Source organism: Callionymus lyra, chromosome 14 (genome assembly GCF_982586985.1).
Source record: "Callionymus lyra chromosome 14, fCalLyr1.hap1.1, whole genome shotgun sequence".
Classification (NCBI taxonomy): domain Eukaryota; kingdom Metazoa; phylum Chordata; class Actinopteri; order Syngnathiformes; family Callionymidae; genus Callionymus; species Callionymus lyra.
The window spans coordinates 6515066-6531510 of record NC_141831.1 but is presented as its reverse complement, the minus strand read 5'-3'; positions in this window follow the sequence as shown (position 1 = coordinate 6531510).

Sequence of the window (16445 nt, the reverse complement as noted above, 5' to 3'; positions counted from 1 at the left end):
GTCGACCATCATGCTGCGGGCCTTTCACCCGCCGCCCCACTCGGACCCGGGTCAGGAACGGCTTCACCTGTTGTGTCCAGTGAGGGCGTTGGCCTGTTACTTGCGGCGGGTGGCTGTGTTTAGGCGCTCTGATGCCCTTTTTGTCTGCCACGGTAGATGCCGACGGGGAGAGGCGATATCCTCCCAGAGGTTTTCTCATTGGGTGAGATCGGCCATTATCCGTGCCTACCAAGCAGCGGGTGGATCCGCTCCTAGCGGTCTGAGGGCACATTCCACCCGTGGTGTGGCAGCCTCAGTGGCTCTTTTGCGGGGTGTGGCAGCAGAGGATATCTGCTCAGCTGCCTCTTGGGCGTCCACGTCTACCTTTGCTAAAGCCTATCTCCTCCACGTGACGGCGGGAACAGTAGCTCATACAGTTTTGAGCGCTGCTGTGCCCCCATCGAGGCTCACGGCTCCAGTAGACTTGGATCCTGGGCCGGTGGGGCCCTAGCGATGCTGCTCCATGAGCGGCGTCCAGCTGGGGGTACATTTATCCCGTCAGGCTTTGCCGTTTGGTTAAACCAATAGCGAAGCCGTTAGAGGGCGGAGCACCAATGACGTAGAACCCCTGAGTTATCTATCATAACAGTTTTCAGTTTTCAGTTGGAGAAAGTGCGGCGGGTGCTTCCCGCCTTCATAGGAAGTGGACTGCCCCTGCTGGGTGGCGAGTTCATTAAGCTTTCTCAGAGACGAGGCGGTGCCTCGGGGTAAACCAATAGCGAAGCCGTTAGAGGGCTTCGCACCAACTCGTAGAACCTGAGGTTATGATAGATAACTCAGGGGTTACCTTCTCTTCGGTCTTTTAGCCCCCCTTTCCCGGGTGTGTCTTGCTTCGTTCTTTGATCTACGATTTAAGGTGTGATCAACAGATGTTTTAAATTACCGGTGTCGTATCTCGAATTCTGATCCAGGCTTGTCTTGAACCAGTGAATCAGTCTGAGTCGAATGTTGATGATGTGTGATTGTGATGGTGCAGTCAACTCTTAGATCAAGCGAGTAATTTATACTTTATATTTTGATTATCTTTTAGCATTCATTTAAGTATGGCGTATACGTATAGTATATAATAATTTTATTATAACAACTCATACATGTTCATAATTTCAGCTTTAATTTGGCAGATGAACATCGAGGTTTAACAACGACCAGCATCAGAATAAGACGGATCTATAAGAATCACGGTTACAAACAGTGAATCAGAGAAAGTGATCAAAATATCAGTTCATCAGAGGAAAGATGTTCAACTTTATTTAGTGTTAAGATAAAACCTTCTTGAACAACATGTAAACAACTTGAGGCAACAAAACTATTGGTGTTTGACACTAAAATAAGTTTGTGTTATAAAAACCACAAGTATAAATAAGCGACATATGTGTGATCAAAACAAGGAGGAAACAGTCACATGAATGTATAAGAACGCACGCCAGCGTGTTTTCAGCTGCGAAGAAGTCGATGAAGAGTCTCGTGTCTTTGTTGGTCTTGAAACTTTGTGATCCTGTCGATGATAAGCTTCGCGGCAGGAAACACTCTCTTGTTTCCTTTCTTTCTTTGAAATGTTTTGCAATAATGGTTTTAAAATAAACCTGATGTTAGTATCAGCCATAACTTCTTATATTGGATTGGTTTGTCATCTTGAAGACTTTTGGAGGAAAAACAAACTCATTGTTCCTCATGTCAAGTAACTTACCTTAACATAGTAGACAGTGATCCGCTGTAGATCTGGTCAAAGTTAGCATTAGCTTCTTGCTGACAAAAAGTACATTAGCTTTTTAAAGGAAGCTACGGACCTTAGCATAGTATGTTTCAATCAACAGCAGAGGGCAAAGTTAGCATTAGCACCTGCAGAGAGAGTCAGAGTCAATATATTAAATACAAATATTAATACTGCCAAATTAGCATCAGATCTGTAGGTCAATCATGCACCATCTTATACAACATTAGCCTTAGCATGTCAATGTATATAAAAGCAACTCTATCAATTAGCATTAGCATGTCAACATTATCTCATCTTATCTCATGCTAACATTTAGGATTATGTACAACATTAGCCTTTGCATGTCTGTATATACCGTGCATACACAATAAATCCATCATTAATTAGCGTTAGCATGTCAACATTAGCTACTCATCCTTGGCACAGCAGTCACTTCACCCAGGAAGTCCATGTTAGCGTTAGCACCTGCTAGGGGGAAAATTCAAGTTAGCATCTGATCTGCAGGTTAATCATGCACCATCTAATATAACATTAGCCTTAGCATCGCAATGTATATACAAGCAACTCTATCAATCAGCGTTAGCATGTCAACATTAGCTACTCATCCTGGGCACAGCAGTCACTTCACCCAGGAAGTCCATGTTAGCATTAGCACCTGCTAGGGGAAAAATTCAAGTTAGCATCTGATCTCATGCTAACATTTAGGATTTTGTACAACATTAGCCTTAGCATGTCTGTATATACCGTACATACACAATAAATCCATCATTAATTAGCATTAGCTTGTCAACATTTGCTACTCATACATTACATTTCTTACAGAGTTTTACATCCCGCATCACCAGTACACACATTAGTGATTACAATGTTTACATTCATGTCGTACAACATCACACTTTAACTTTGCATCTTCATCGTCGTCTTCTTAGAACCTGCTTCATCTTCAAGAAGTCCAGCAACAAGTAGTACGGCTGGAATTATTTTGTGTTTTTCAATCAAATGTAAATGTATTGATTATTTTAACTATAATTAAGTATACCCTTCATACTGTATATGTATATATAAGGAACTGCTGTTATCATTATGTATTGTTGACAAAATAAACAGTGAGTCTCTCCAAACTTCATAAACTCCTGACAACAAATACTTTCATGAACTTTTACTGGCGCTTGCATCAGGCGCTGACATCACAGTTTGCTCCTCACGGGTCCCGGCGACTGTGTCTAATTATCTTGTTTGTGCTCTTGAGCGTCGACTAAACACCGTCTGGGGAAACTTCCACTCGTGGTACTCGACTTGTTGTTGCTGTTGTTCCTGTGTGAATAAAAATCATCTTTGTTTCCTTCATTAACGCCTTAATTAACACATCAAGTAAGCAAGTTGTTGTCTTAGTTTCCTACACTTGTAATTGAACATCATGTACTTTCTGCAGTCAGTAGAGTATAACTTGAATAAAGTATTTGACATGAATAAAGAATTTAACATCAGTAAAGTATTTAAGTTAAATTAAGTATTTAACATGAATAAAGCGTTTGACATGAATAAAGAATTTAACATCAGTAAAGTATTTGACATCAATAAAGTATTTATTGAATGTATTTGACATCAATAAAGTATTTAACATCAATAAAGTATTTAACGTCAATAAAGTATTATTGAATGTATTTGACATCAATAAAGTATTTAACATCAATAAAGTATTTAACGTCAATAAAGTATTTGACGTCAATAAAGTATTTGACATCAATAAAGTATTTAACGTCAATAAAGTATTTGACGTCAATAAAGTATTTGAAATCAATAAAGTATTTAACATCAATTAAGCATTTAACGTCAATAAAGTGTTTAATATTAATCAAAGTATTTAACATGATTAAAGTATTTAAAATCAATAAAGTATTTCACATCAATAAAGTATTTATTGAAAGTATTTTACATCCATAAAGTATTTATTGAAACTATTTAACATCAATAAAGTTTTTATTGAAACTATTTAACATCAATAAAGTATTTAACATCAATAAAGTATTTATTGAAAGTATTAGGCATCAATAAAGTATTTATTGAAAGTATTTAACATCACAAAAGTATTTAACATCAATAAAGTATTTATTGAAAGTATTTAGCATCGATAAAGTATTTATTGAAAGTATTTAACATCAATAAATTATTAAACATCAATAAAGTATTTGACATCAATAAAGTATTTAACATTCATAAAGTATTTGACATCGATAAAGTATTAAACATCAATAAAGTATTTAAAATTAATAAAGTATTTAACATTAATAAAGTATTAAACATCAATAAAGTATTTAACATCAATAAAGTATTAAACATCAATTAAGTATTAAACATCAATAAAGTATTTAACATTAATAAAGTATTAAATATCAATAAAGTTTTTAACATTCATAAAGTATTTGACATCGATAAAGTATTAAACATCAATAAAGTATTTAACATTAATAAAATATTTAACATTAATAAAGTATTAAACATCAATAAAGTATTTAACATTAATAAAGTATTAAACATCAATAAAGTATTTAACTTCAATACAGTATTAAACATCAATCAAGTATTAAACATCAATAAAGTATTTAACTTCAATACAGTATTAAACATCAATCAAGTATTAAACATCAATAAAGTATTTGACATCAATAAAGTATTTAACATTAATAAAGTATTAAACATCAATCAAGTATTAAACATCAATAAAGTATTTAACTTCAATACAGTATTAAACATCAATCAAGTATTAAACATCAATAAAGTATTTGACATCAATAAAGTATTAAACATCAATCAAGTATTAAACATCAATAAAGTATTTAACTTCAATACAGTATTAAACATCAATCAAGTATTAAACATCAATAAAGTATTTAACTTCAATACAGTATTAAACATCAATCAAGTATTAAACATCAATCAAGTATTTAACTTCAGTACAGTATTGAAAGTACTTGTTGGCTCCACACTACACAGTTCATCATCTTGACTCACAGGGTTAAGTGAAAACTAGAAGCTCCTCTGAGACTTATTTGTCTTCAGGGATCAAACTGTCACTGAATTATTGAAAACTTCTCCCAGGACGGTTTCAAAGTCTTTAATATTCAGGCGGGATTTGGAAATATAGCGAAAACATGGACACGTTTCTCAATGAAAACATATAAATTCTCTCTTTTTATCCAAAGTATTCTCTTGAAACTCTGTTATATGTTTAAAAAATGTATTATAATGTAATAAATAACAATAATTGATGCAAATCCAACAGTGTTTTATGTATAATAATATAGTATAATCACATTTTTATGAAAGATGAGCATTTATTACAACTATGTACTTTGTTAATTATATTATATTAATAAAAATAAATAAAGGTAATCATTTTTAATTGATTCCTAATCTAAATGTCTTGAAAACATTTTTTCCAACACAATTTTATTAACTTTCACACACTTAAAAACCCAGTCTGTATTTTTTAATTGTGTTCTTGGCTCCCCCTAGTGACGGAAAAGTGTAACTGCCTTGTCTTGAACTTTTTGATTTTTTTTTTGTTTTATTTTCCTGGTACCTTCCAAAAGTCTTTCATATATATGGACTTTTTATCTTACACTGCTCTCTAGTGGCAGGAGGCCTTCACTTCTGAAGTCATGGATTCATCATGATGCATTGTGGGAGTTCTACTTTTATGTCAAATTGCAAATGAGTTACGGTGTTAATTTGCATAGTCATAGTAATGTTTTTGGTAGGAAACTTCGCAGTATTTGAAATTTATCTATCAGTATTCAACTTCCCTTTATCGTTGTTGTTGTTGTTGTTTTCGTTTGGCTTTCAAATAATTTTTCAATTTTTTCTGTTGCAATTAAACTTCCAGGCACTAGATGGCAGCAGTCATTACATCTTCCACAGCTAAAGTCACAATAAAATCCCGCGCGATTCCCCTATTGACGAGAGGATACAGTGTACACTGAGGACGAGAGGATACAGTGATGACTGAGGACGAGAGGATACAGTGAGTCCAGTAGCTTTTAAGGCATATTTTGATTTGAAAACAAATGAAAGCAGTTACGACTTCGTCAAGAGTCATGTGGTCTGTAAATACTACAACACCAGAGTCAAGTACTGGACAATACTACACATATATACTTGTTACTACACTATCACAACACCAGAGTCAAGTACTGGACAATACTACACATATATACTTGTTACTACACTATCACAACACCAGAGTCAAGTACTGGACACGACTACACATATATCCTTGTTACTACACTATCACAACACCAGAGTCAAATACTCGACAATACTACACATATATACTTGTTGCTACACTATCACAACACCAGATTCAAGTACTGGACAATACTACACATATATACTTGTTACTACACTATCGCAACACCAGAGTCAAATACTCGACAATACTACACATATATACTTGATATTACACTATCACAACACCAGAGTCAAGTTATGGACAATACTACACATATATCCTTGTCAATATACTATCACGACACCAGAGTCAAGTACTCGACAATACTACACATATATACTTGATACTACACTATCACAACACCACAGTCAAATACTTGACAATACTACACATATATACTTGTTACTACACTATCACAACACCAGAGTCAAGTACTGGACAATACTACACATATATCCTTGTTAATACAATATCACAAAACCAGAGTCAAGTACTGGACAATACTACACATATATACTTGTTACTACACTATCACAACACCAGAGTCAAGTACTGGACAATACTACACATATATCCTTATTACTACACTATCGCAACACCAGAGTCAAATACTCGACAATACTACACATATATACTTGTGACTACACTATCACAACACCAGAGTCAAGTACTCGACAATACTACACATATATCCTTATTACTACACTATCACAACACCAGAGTCAAGTACTCGACAATACTACACATATATCCTTATTACTACACTATCGCAACACCAGAGTCAAATACTCGACAATACTACACATATATACTTGTGACTACACTATCACAACACCAGAGTCAAGTACTCGACAATACTACACATATATCCTTATTACTACACTATCACAACACCAGAGTCAAATACTCGACAATACTACACATATATACTTGTTGCTACACTATCACAACACCAGATTCAAGTACTGGACAATACTACACATATATACTTGTTACTACACTATCGCAACACCAGAGTCAAATACTCGACAATACTACACATATATACTTGATATTACACTATCACAACACCAGAGTCAAGTTATGGACAATACTACACATACATCCTTGTCAATATACTATCACGACACCAGAGTCAAGTACTCGACAATACTACACATATATACTTGATACTACACTATCACAACACCACAGTCAAATACTTGACAATACTACACATATATACTTGTTACTACACTATCACAACACCAGAGTCAAGTACTGGACAATACTACACATATATCCTTGTTAATACAATATCACAAAACCAGAGTCAAGTACTGGACAATACTACACATATATCCTTGTTACTACACTGTCACAACACCAGAGTCAAATACTAAACATATATACTTGTTACTACACTATCACAATACCAGAGTCAAGTACTGGACAATACTACACATATATCCTTGTTACAACACTATCACAACACCAGAGTCAAATACTGGACAATACTACACATATATGCTTATTACTACACTATCACAAAACCAGAATCAAATACTCGACAATACTACACATATATACTTGTTACTATAAAGTGACGTTGACCCTGTATATGTATCATCAGCTTCTTAACAATACACTTCCCTAATAGGAGAAATGAGAACTTTTTGTCCTTCAAAGTTTATCGTTAGTGGATAAAAACATCTTTGTATTGATCAATATTTGTCAGATTCAGAGTCTCAGTGGAACAATTACAGTGTTGAGCTGCAGCAGGTTGAGGTCCAGGGGGAGGTCAGGGTCTCCAGGTGGAGACTGGAGTCTCCGGAGGAGGAAAGAAGTTCTTGATCTTAATCACTCATGAGGTCATCGTAAACTCTTCAGATACATTCACAACCTTGATCTCTCTGGATCCACAGTCAGACTAGAAACTCCACTTCCGAGTCTGAGGCCGTAGTTCTCAGAGATTTATGTAGACAGGAAGCTGGAGTGAAGTTACCTGGAGAAGTTTGATAGACGTAATGAGTCTTATTTGGCCTTTAAATCTTTGTTGTCGTCTGTAACATGTTTGAATAAAATTACTGATTTGTATGTTGCAAGTTCTGTAGTAATAAGGATATATGTGTAGTATTGTCAAGAACTTGACTCTGGTGTTGTAATAGTATAGTAACAAGGATATATGTGTAGTATTGTCGAGTACTTGACTCTGGTGTTGTTATACTGTAGTAACAAGTTTATATGTGTAGTATTGTCCAGTACTTGACTCTGCCGTGTGATAGTGTAGTAACAAGTATATATGTGTAGTATTGTCAAGAACTTGACTCTGGTGTTGTGATAGTGTAGTAACAAGTATATTGGTGTCGAATTGTCCAGTACTTGACTCTGGTGTTGTGATACTGCAGTTACAAGGATATATGTGTAGTATTGTCAAGAACTTGACTCTGGTGTTGTGATAGTGTAGTAACAAGTATATATTTGTAGTATTGTCAAGAACTTGACTCTGGTGTTGTGATAGTATAGTAACAAGGATATATGTGTAGTATTGTCCAGTACTTGACTCTGGTGTTGTTATACTGTAGTAACAAGTTTATATGTGTAGTATTGTCCAGTACTTGACTCTGGTGTTGTGATAGTGTAGTAACAAGTATATATGTGTAGTATTGTCAAGAACTTGACTCTGGTGTTGTGATAGTTTAGTAACAAGTATATATGTGTAGTATTGTCCAGTACTTGACTCTGGTGTTATGATAGTGTAGTAACAAGGATATTATGTGTAGTATTGTCGAGTACTTGACTCTGGTGTTGTGATAGTGTAGTAACAAGTATATAGGTGTAGTATTGTCCAGTACTTGACTCTGTTGTTGTGATAGTGTAGTAACAAGTATATAGGTGTAGTATTGTCGAGTACTTGAATCTGGTGTTGTGATAGTGTAGTAACAGGTATATAGGTGTAGTTTTGTCTAGTACTTGACTCTGGTGTTGTTGTTGTGATAGTGTAGTAACAAGTATATAGGGGTAGTATTGTCCAGTACTTCACTCTGGTGTTGTGATAGTGTAGTAACAAGTATTTTGGTGTCGAATTGTCCAGTACTTGACTCTGGTGTTGTGATACTGCAGTTACAAGGATATATGTGTAGTATTGTCTAGTACTTGACTCTGGTGTTGTGATAGTGTAGTAACAACGATATATGTGTAGTATTGTCGAGTACTTGACTCTGGTGTTGTGATAGTGTAGCAACAAGGATATATGTGTAGTATTGCCGAGTACCTGACTCTGGTGTTGTGATAGAGTAGTAACAGGTATATATGTGTAGTATTGTGGAGTACTTGACTCTGGTGTTGTGATACTGTATTAACAAGTATATATGTGTAGTATTGTGGAGTACTTGACTCTGGTGTTGTGATAGTGTAGAAACAAGTATATAGGTGTAGTATTGTCCAGTACTTGACTCTGGTGTTGTGAAAGTGTAGTAACAAGTATATATGTGTAGTATTGTCCAGTACTTGACTCTGGTGTTATGATAGTGTAGTAACAAGGATATTATGTGTAGTATTGTCGAGTACTTGACTCTGGTGTTGTGATAGTGTAGTAACAAGTATATAGGTATAGTATTGTCCAGTACTTGACTCTGGTGTTGTGATAGTGTAGTAACAAGTATAATTCAATTCAATTCAATTCAATTTTATTTAAAGTGTCATATCATAACAAAGTTATCTCAAGACACTATACAGTTGAAATAAGACTACAGTTGATTAAGGAAAAATAGATCCCAGCAATTCAACAAAGAGCAAGAAACAAAACACTGTACAGTGAGCAATGGCGAGGAAAAACTTCCTTTTAGAAGGCAGAAACCTCGAGCGGAACCCGACTCATTGTTGACGGCCTGCCGCTTTGACCGGCTGGGAGGAAGGATGGGGGGGTAGACAGATGGATAAGGAGAGGAGTGAGGGAGGATATAGTGAGAGAAAAGAGGAGAGTGTAGGAGGGTCCATGGGGGTGCTGGAGAGAACTCGGGATCTGATGACGTGGTGAAGATCCTGGATCAGCAGCTGCTCTGGAGGTGGATCCCTGGATCAGCAACAGCTCTGGAGGTGGACCCCTGGATCAGCAGCAGCTCTGGAGGTGGATCCCTGGGGCTCCGGGAGAGAAATAAAAAGGTGTGGGTTTGGGACAAATGTAGACAATACACAGGTATACAGACTCCGGTGACGGGTGAAGATATATAGAGGGGAGAGGGGGGGGGGGGGTTGAAATAGCCAGGCCAGAGGGCACATACCTAGCACAGCAGATCCAGACACAGGGGCCCAAGCCGCGGCAGGAACCCGCCGGAGACCAGGACCCGGCAGGCGAGATAACCACCAGAGCCGACCCCAAACACCAGCGAGAAGGCGGACCACCACCGGGGGCGCGAGAGGACGGGCACAGGCGAGGACGACCGAGGAAGCAGAGAGGGGGAGGCACCAGGCGCAGGCACCGGGGCAGAGGGGCAGCCAGAAGAACCAGTCAGGGGATAGGGCCCCGGGGCCAGGCCGGGCGACGGAGGACCCCCAGCCCGTCAGGCCGCCAACAAGTCCATAGCAGGGGACCGAGTCAAGGAGATGGGGACCCACCACAGCAGCGGCGGCGGAACCCCCCCAATACCCTGCGGACACGGCCAGTAGCCGGGTTGAGTGCCACCGCATGAGCAGTTCAAAGACTGGGGGCCGTTCCCGGACGGCTGCGGCCCCACTGCCCCCGCCCTGCCCGCACAACCGTGGCCCCCCTGTGACCCGGGGGACCTGGGCCGGTGCCTGGCCATTGCTCCCCCGGGTCACAGGGGGGCCACGGTTGTGCGGGCAGGGCGGGGGCAGTGGGGCCGCAGCCGTCCGGGAACGGCCCCCAGTCTTTGAACTGTAGACCGTCCCCAACAGCCGCAGCCCACCTCCCCATGAGGGAAGTTTGGGGGGCCAGCAGTATTCGATGGGCAGTCCACGGTCTCTAAGGTGCCGAGGCCCCGCCCATCACACGTACTGACCCCCAGCCACCGCCCCCACCCACCATGCACCACCCAGGGGGACAGCAGCACTTGCATGGGCGGTACATGGTCACTACGGTAACATGGGTCCGCCCAATGCCTCCGCCGTCCCCCCAATGCGGCCCCCCCCCCACCCGGGAAGCCCCCGAAAGACCGACCAGCCCGGCCACGAACCCCCAGGACCAAGGGCGACAAACCCCCCGACCACGGCACATGCCACACAGGGCGGGTAGAGGACCACAGCCACCGCCGCAGCAGACACCCACCCCAAGACAGGCCCCCCACCACAGACCAGGCGAAGCCATCGGGGCCGGAAGGTCATCCAGAACACCCGGCCAGCCCCAGCCCCACCCCCGACGGCTCACGGTCGGCGGGACCAGCAACCCCCCAGCCCCAGCACCGCCCCCAGCGCAACCCCCCATCCACCACCCCAGCCACCCCCGCCAGCAACCGCCCCCACGCACCATCAAAAACCCCCCAGGAGCGGGCCACCCCCCCGCCGGCGCACGGGGCCATCGCGGCACCAGCGGTGACCACCACCAGGCCCAAGGCACCCACAGGCCCCACCCGCCGGACCCCCACACCCGAACCAGCCAAGCCAGAACGGCCCCGGCGAGAAAAGAAGGATATACAGAGCTCGGTGTCTAAAACTAAAACTAAAACTCCTCCAGCATTCTCAGCCTATAGCAGCTAAGATAAACAGTTTTGTTAGTTATGACAGCTAGAGATAAACAGTCAAGTTAATTATAGGCTTTATCGAAAAGTAAGGTTTTAAGATTATATTTAAACATAGAGAGGGTGTCTGCCCTCCGGACTGAAGCCGGTAGTTTGTTCCACAGTAGAGGGGCTTGAAAACTAAAGGCCCTGGCTCCGAATCTACATTTAGAGATTTGTGGTATAACTAGTAGATCAGAGTTTAGGGATCGTAAGGTCCTTGAGGGTTGGTAAGTTTGGATTAAATCTTTAATGTATGTTGGTGCTAGACCATGTAAGGCTTTATAGGTTAGGAGAAGGATTTTAAATTGTATTCTAAATTCTACAGGAAGCCAATGTAGGGAAGACAGTACAGGGGAAATGTGTTCGCGCCTCTTAGTCTTAGTCAGGACACGAGCTGCAGAGTTCTGAATGAGCTGAAGAGTTCTGAGAGACTTTTTAGAACAGCCTGACAGAAGAGAGTTACAATAGTCCAGCCTGGAGGTAACAAAAGCATGGATGAGCTTCTCAGCAGCATCTAAAGGAAGGAAATGCCTAATTTTTGAAATGTTACGAAGGTGGAAATAAGCAGTCCGTGAGATTTGTTTTATGTGTGAGTTAAATGATAAGTCCTCGTCAAAGCATACACCCAGATTCTTTACAGTGGTGCTAGTAGCAGGAGCAAGTCCATTTTGTAAAGCTAGATCATTAGTTAATAATTGTCTGAGATGTTGCGGACCAACTAGTAAAACCTCAGTCTTTTCCGAGTTCAGTAGGAGGAAGTTCTTGGTCATCCATGACTTGATATCTGTGATACAGGACTGTAATTGTGTTAGCTGAATTCTTTCATCTGGCTTCATGGACAGGTAAAGTTGGGTGTCATCAGCATAACAGTGAAAATGTATAGAGTGTCTTCTAATCAAGTCCCCTAGTGGGAGCATATAGATTGTGAATAGTATTGGACCAAGAACAGAACCTTGTGGGACACCATAGCTGACCTTAGTGTGTGTCGATGAGAGGTGGTTGACATGTACATAGTGCGTTCTATCCGACAGGTAAGATTTAAACCAGTTAAGAGCAGTTCCACGAATGCCTAAATGGTTTTCTAGCCTCTGTAGAAGGATTTGGTGGTCGACAGTGTCAAATGCAGCACTGAGATCTAGAAGAACAAGAACTGAAACATGGCCCTGATCAGAGGCCATCAGTAGGTCGTTACTTACTTTTACCAGGGCGGTCTCTGTGCTGTGGTGTTCCCTAAAACCAGACTGAAACACCTCAAATTGATCATTGTCCTGGAGATAATCACAGAGCTGACTCGTTACCACTTTCTCCAGAAGTTTTGAAATGAACACTAGATTAGAGATAGGCCTGTAGTTAGTGAGGACCTCTGGATCGAGAGTGGGTTTTTTAAGCAGAGGTTTAATTACTGCAACTTTAAAAATCTGAGGCACATAGCCGGATGTTATTGACAGGTTAATAATGTCAAGTATGAAAGTGCTAAGTAAGGGGAACAGTTCTTTAAGTAGCCATGTGGGAATAGGATCGAGAAGACATGTTGTGGACTTTGAGGAGGAAACAACCTGGGACAGCTGTCGAGGACTCACTGGTAGAAAAGAGTCAAAGTATGTATCAGTCATAGTGTCTGTGACCGGTGAGGCTTCACTGGTTGAATTAGACGAATCTAGGAGGTCTTGAATCTTTCCTCTAATAGTTACAATTTTTTCATTAAAAAAGTTCATAAAGTCATTGCTACTGAGATGAGGAGGGATGGACTGCTCAATGATGGCTCCGTGTCAGCCTGGCTACAGTACTGAATAAGAACTTGGGGTTATTCTTATTTGCTTCTATAAGTGATGAGTAGTAGCTGGCTCTGGCTTTCCGAAGAGATGCCTTGTATATTTTTAACTTATCCTGCCAGTCCTGGTAGAATTCATTATGTTTTGATGAACGCCATTTCTTCTCTAGTCGTCTACAAACCTGTTTTAATTTACGTGTTTCCTGAGTATACCAGGGAGCAAGACTACTTCTGTTAACAGCCTTTTTTGTTAGTGGTGCGATTAAGTCAAGCGTATTGTGCAACGAGTCTGTAAAACTGCCCACAAAGTTATCAATGTCTGGGTGACTATGGGTAGAGTTTCTTGACACACTGAGGCTAGGCGTTTTACTGAGCACAGAGGGAATTATTTCCATAAACTTGGTAACGACACTTTCAGACAGACATCTTTTGAGAGTGTTCCTGTTCCGTAGACTTGGCTCATTTAAAATGAAGTCAAAGGTTATTAATTGATGGTCGGAAAGAACTGAATTTTGAGGAGAGACAATAACATTTTTAATTTCAAGTCCGTATGCTAGGACAAGGTCTAATGTGTGCTTAAAGCAGTGAGTTGGTTCATGTACATACTGAGAGAAACCAAATGACTCCAGGGTAGAGTTAAACCTGTTAGCTAAGCTATCATGGACCATATCAACATGGATGTTAAAGTCACCAACAATAATCACTTTATCTGATTTAAGCACCAGGCTGGTCAAGAACTCAGGGAACTCAGACAAAAATTCAGAATAAGGTCCAGGGGGACGATAGACTCCAACAAAGAGAAGTGACTGACCTGATCTCAAGGTTGTATTAGATACGCTAAGTACAATACTTTCAAAAGAGTTGAAATCACATTGTGGTCTAGTAAAGGTTGACAGACATGAGTTGATGATGGCTGCGACTCCACCTCCTCGACCAGAGCGTCGAGGGGCGTTAAAGCTATATAGGTGTAGTATTGTCAAGTATTTGACTCTAGGGTTGTGATAGTGTAGTAACAAGTATATAGGTGTAGTATTGTCCAGTACTTGACTCTGGTGTTCTGATAGTGTAGTAACAAGTATATAGGTGTAGTATTGTCAAGTATTTGACTCTAGGGTTGTGATAGTGTAGTAACAAGTATATAGGTGTAGTATTGTCCAGTACTTGACTCTGGTGTTGTGATACTGCAGTTACAAGGATATATGTGTAGTATTGTCTAGTACTTGACTCTGGTGTTGTGATAGTGTAGTCACAAGGATATATGTGTGGTATTGTCGAGTACTTGACTGTGGTGTTGTGATAGTGTAGTAACAAGGATATATGTGTAGTATTGTCGAGTACTTGACTCTGGTGTTGTTATACTGTAGTAACAAGTTTATATGTGTAGTATTGTCCAGTACTTGACTCTGGTGTTGTGATAGTGTAGTAACAAGTATATATGTGTAGTATTGTCAAGAACTTGACTCTGGTGTTGTGATAGTTTAGTAACAAGTATATATGTGTAGTATTGTCCAGTACTTGACTCTGGTGTTATGATAGTGTAGTAACAAGGATATTATGTGTAGTATTGTCGAGTACTTGACTCTGGTGTTGTGATAGTGTAGTAAGTAAGTAAGTAAGTAAGTAAGTAATATTTATTTATATAGCGCTTTTCGAGACCAGGGTCACAAAGCGCTTAAACAATCAAAACAATACTCAAAAAAGTACATACTTTAAAGATCAAGATAATACTGAGAACAACACTGGAGTTCGAGAAATTCAAGGAAAAGCCTGAACAAATAGAAACGTCTTAAGATGTTTCTTAAAGGAGTCAGTAGACTCCATCAAGCGCAAAGAGAGAGGAAGATCCAAAGCTTAGGAGCAACAGTCTGGAAGGATTTCTCTCCTCTGGTCCTGAGCCGTGTGCGAAGAACCATAAGTAGATTTTGATCCACAGACCTCAGAGCCCGAGCTGGGGTGTAAGGCTGGATCAGATCAGTGATGTAAGGAGGAGCCTGACCATGAATATATCTGAAAGTAAGAACCAGAATTTTAAAATTGATCCTGAAAGAAACTGGAAGCCAGTGAAGAGTTTTAAGGACCGGAGAGATGTGAGTTCTTCTACTTGAGCGGGTCAGAATTCTCGCTGCAGGGTTCTGAATCAACTGCAGGCGAGACAGATCCTTCTTGTTAAGACATGAAAACAAACTGTTACAATAGTCCAGACGAGAAGAAACAAACGCATGGATTACAAGCTCCAGATCATGTTCCGACAACATTTTCCTAAGTTTAGAGATTTTTCTCAGTTGAAGGAAACAGTTTCTGGTCAGTTTTCTGCAATGTCGAACAAGAGACATGTCTTTATCAAATACAACACCCAGGTTTCTCAGGCTCAGTTTGACAGACTGACCTAAGTCACCCAAGTACTGACTCAACCCTGGAATCTTATCATCAGAAGCAATCACCAGTGTTTCAGTTTTGTCCACATTTAGCTGTAGAGTGTTTTCACTCATTGTTTGATTTCTAGCAAACAATTGACTAAGCTGTTCAGCCTCTGGGGCTCAGTTGGATCAAAAGAGCAGTAGAGCTGGATGTCATCAGCAAAAATGTGATAAGAAACATCTGGAAATCTCTGAATGATTTTACCGAGGGGAATCAAGTACAGCAAAAACAATAAAGGACCCAGAACAGAACCTTGAGGGACTCCACACAACAGATCTGCCGATTCAGACCTCATTTGATTGGCAGATACACTAAAACTGCACCCAGAAAGGTAAGATGAGAACCATTCTAACACAGACCCAGACAGTCCCACTTCATCCCTCAGTCTTCTCAGCAGGATCTGGTGATCAACTGTGTCGAAGGCTGAGGACAGATCCAAGAGAACCAGAACAGTGAATTTACCAGAGTCAGCCGACATCATGATGTCACTGGACACTTTCAATAAAGCTGTCTCCGTAGAGTGATGTTTACGGAAGCCAGACTGAAACTTCTCAT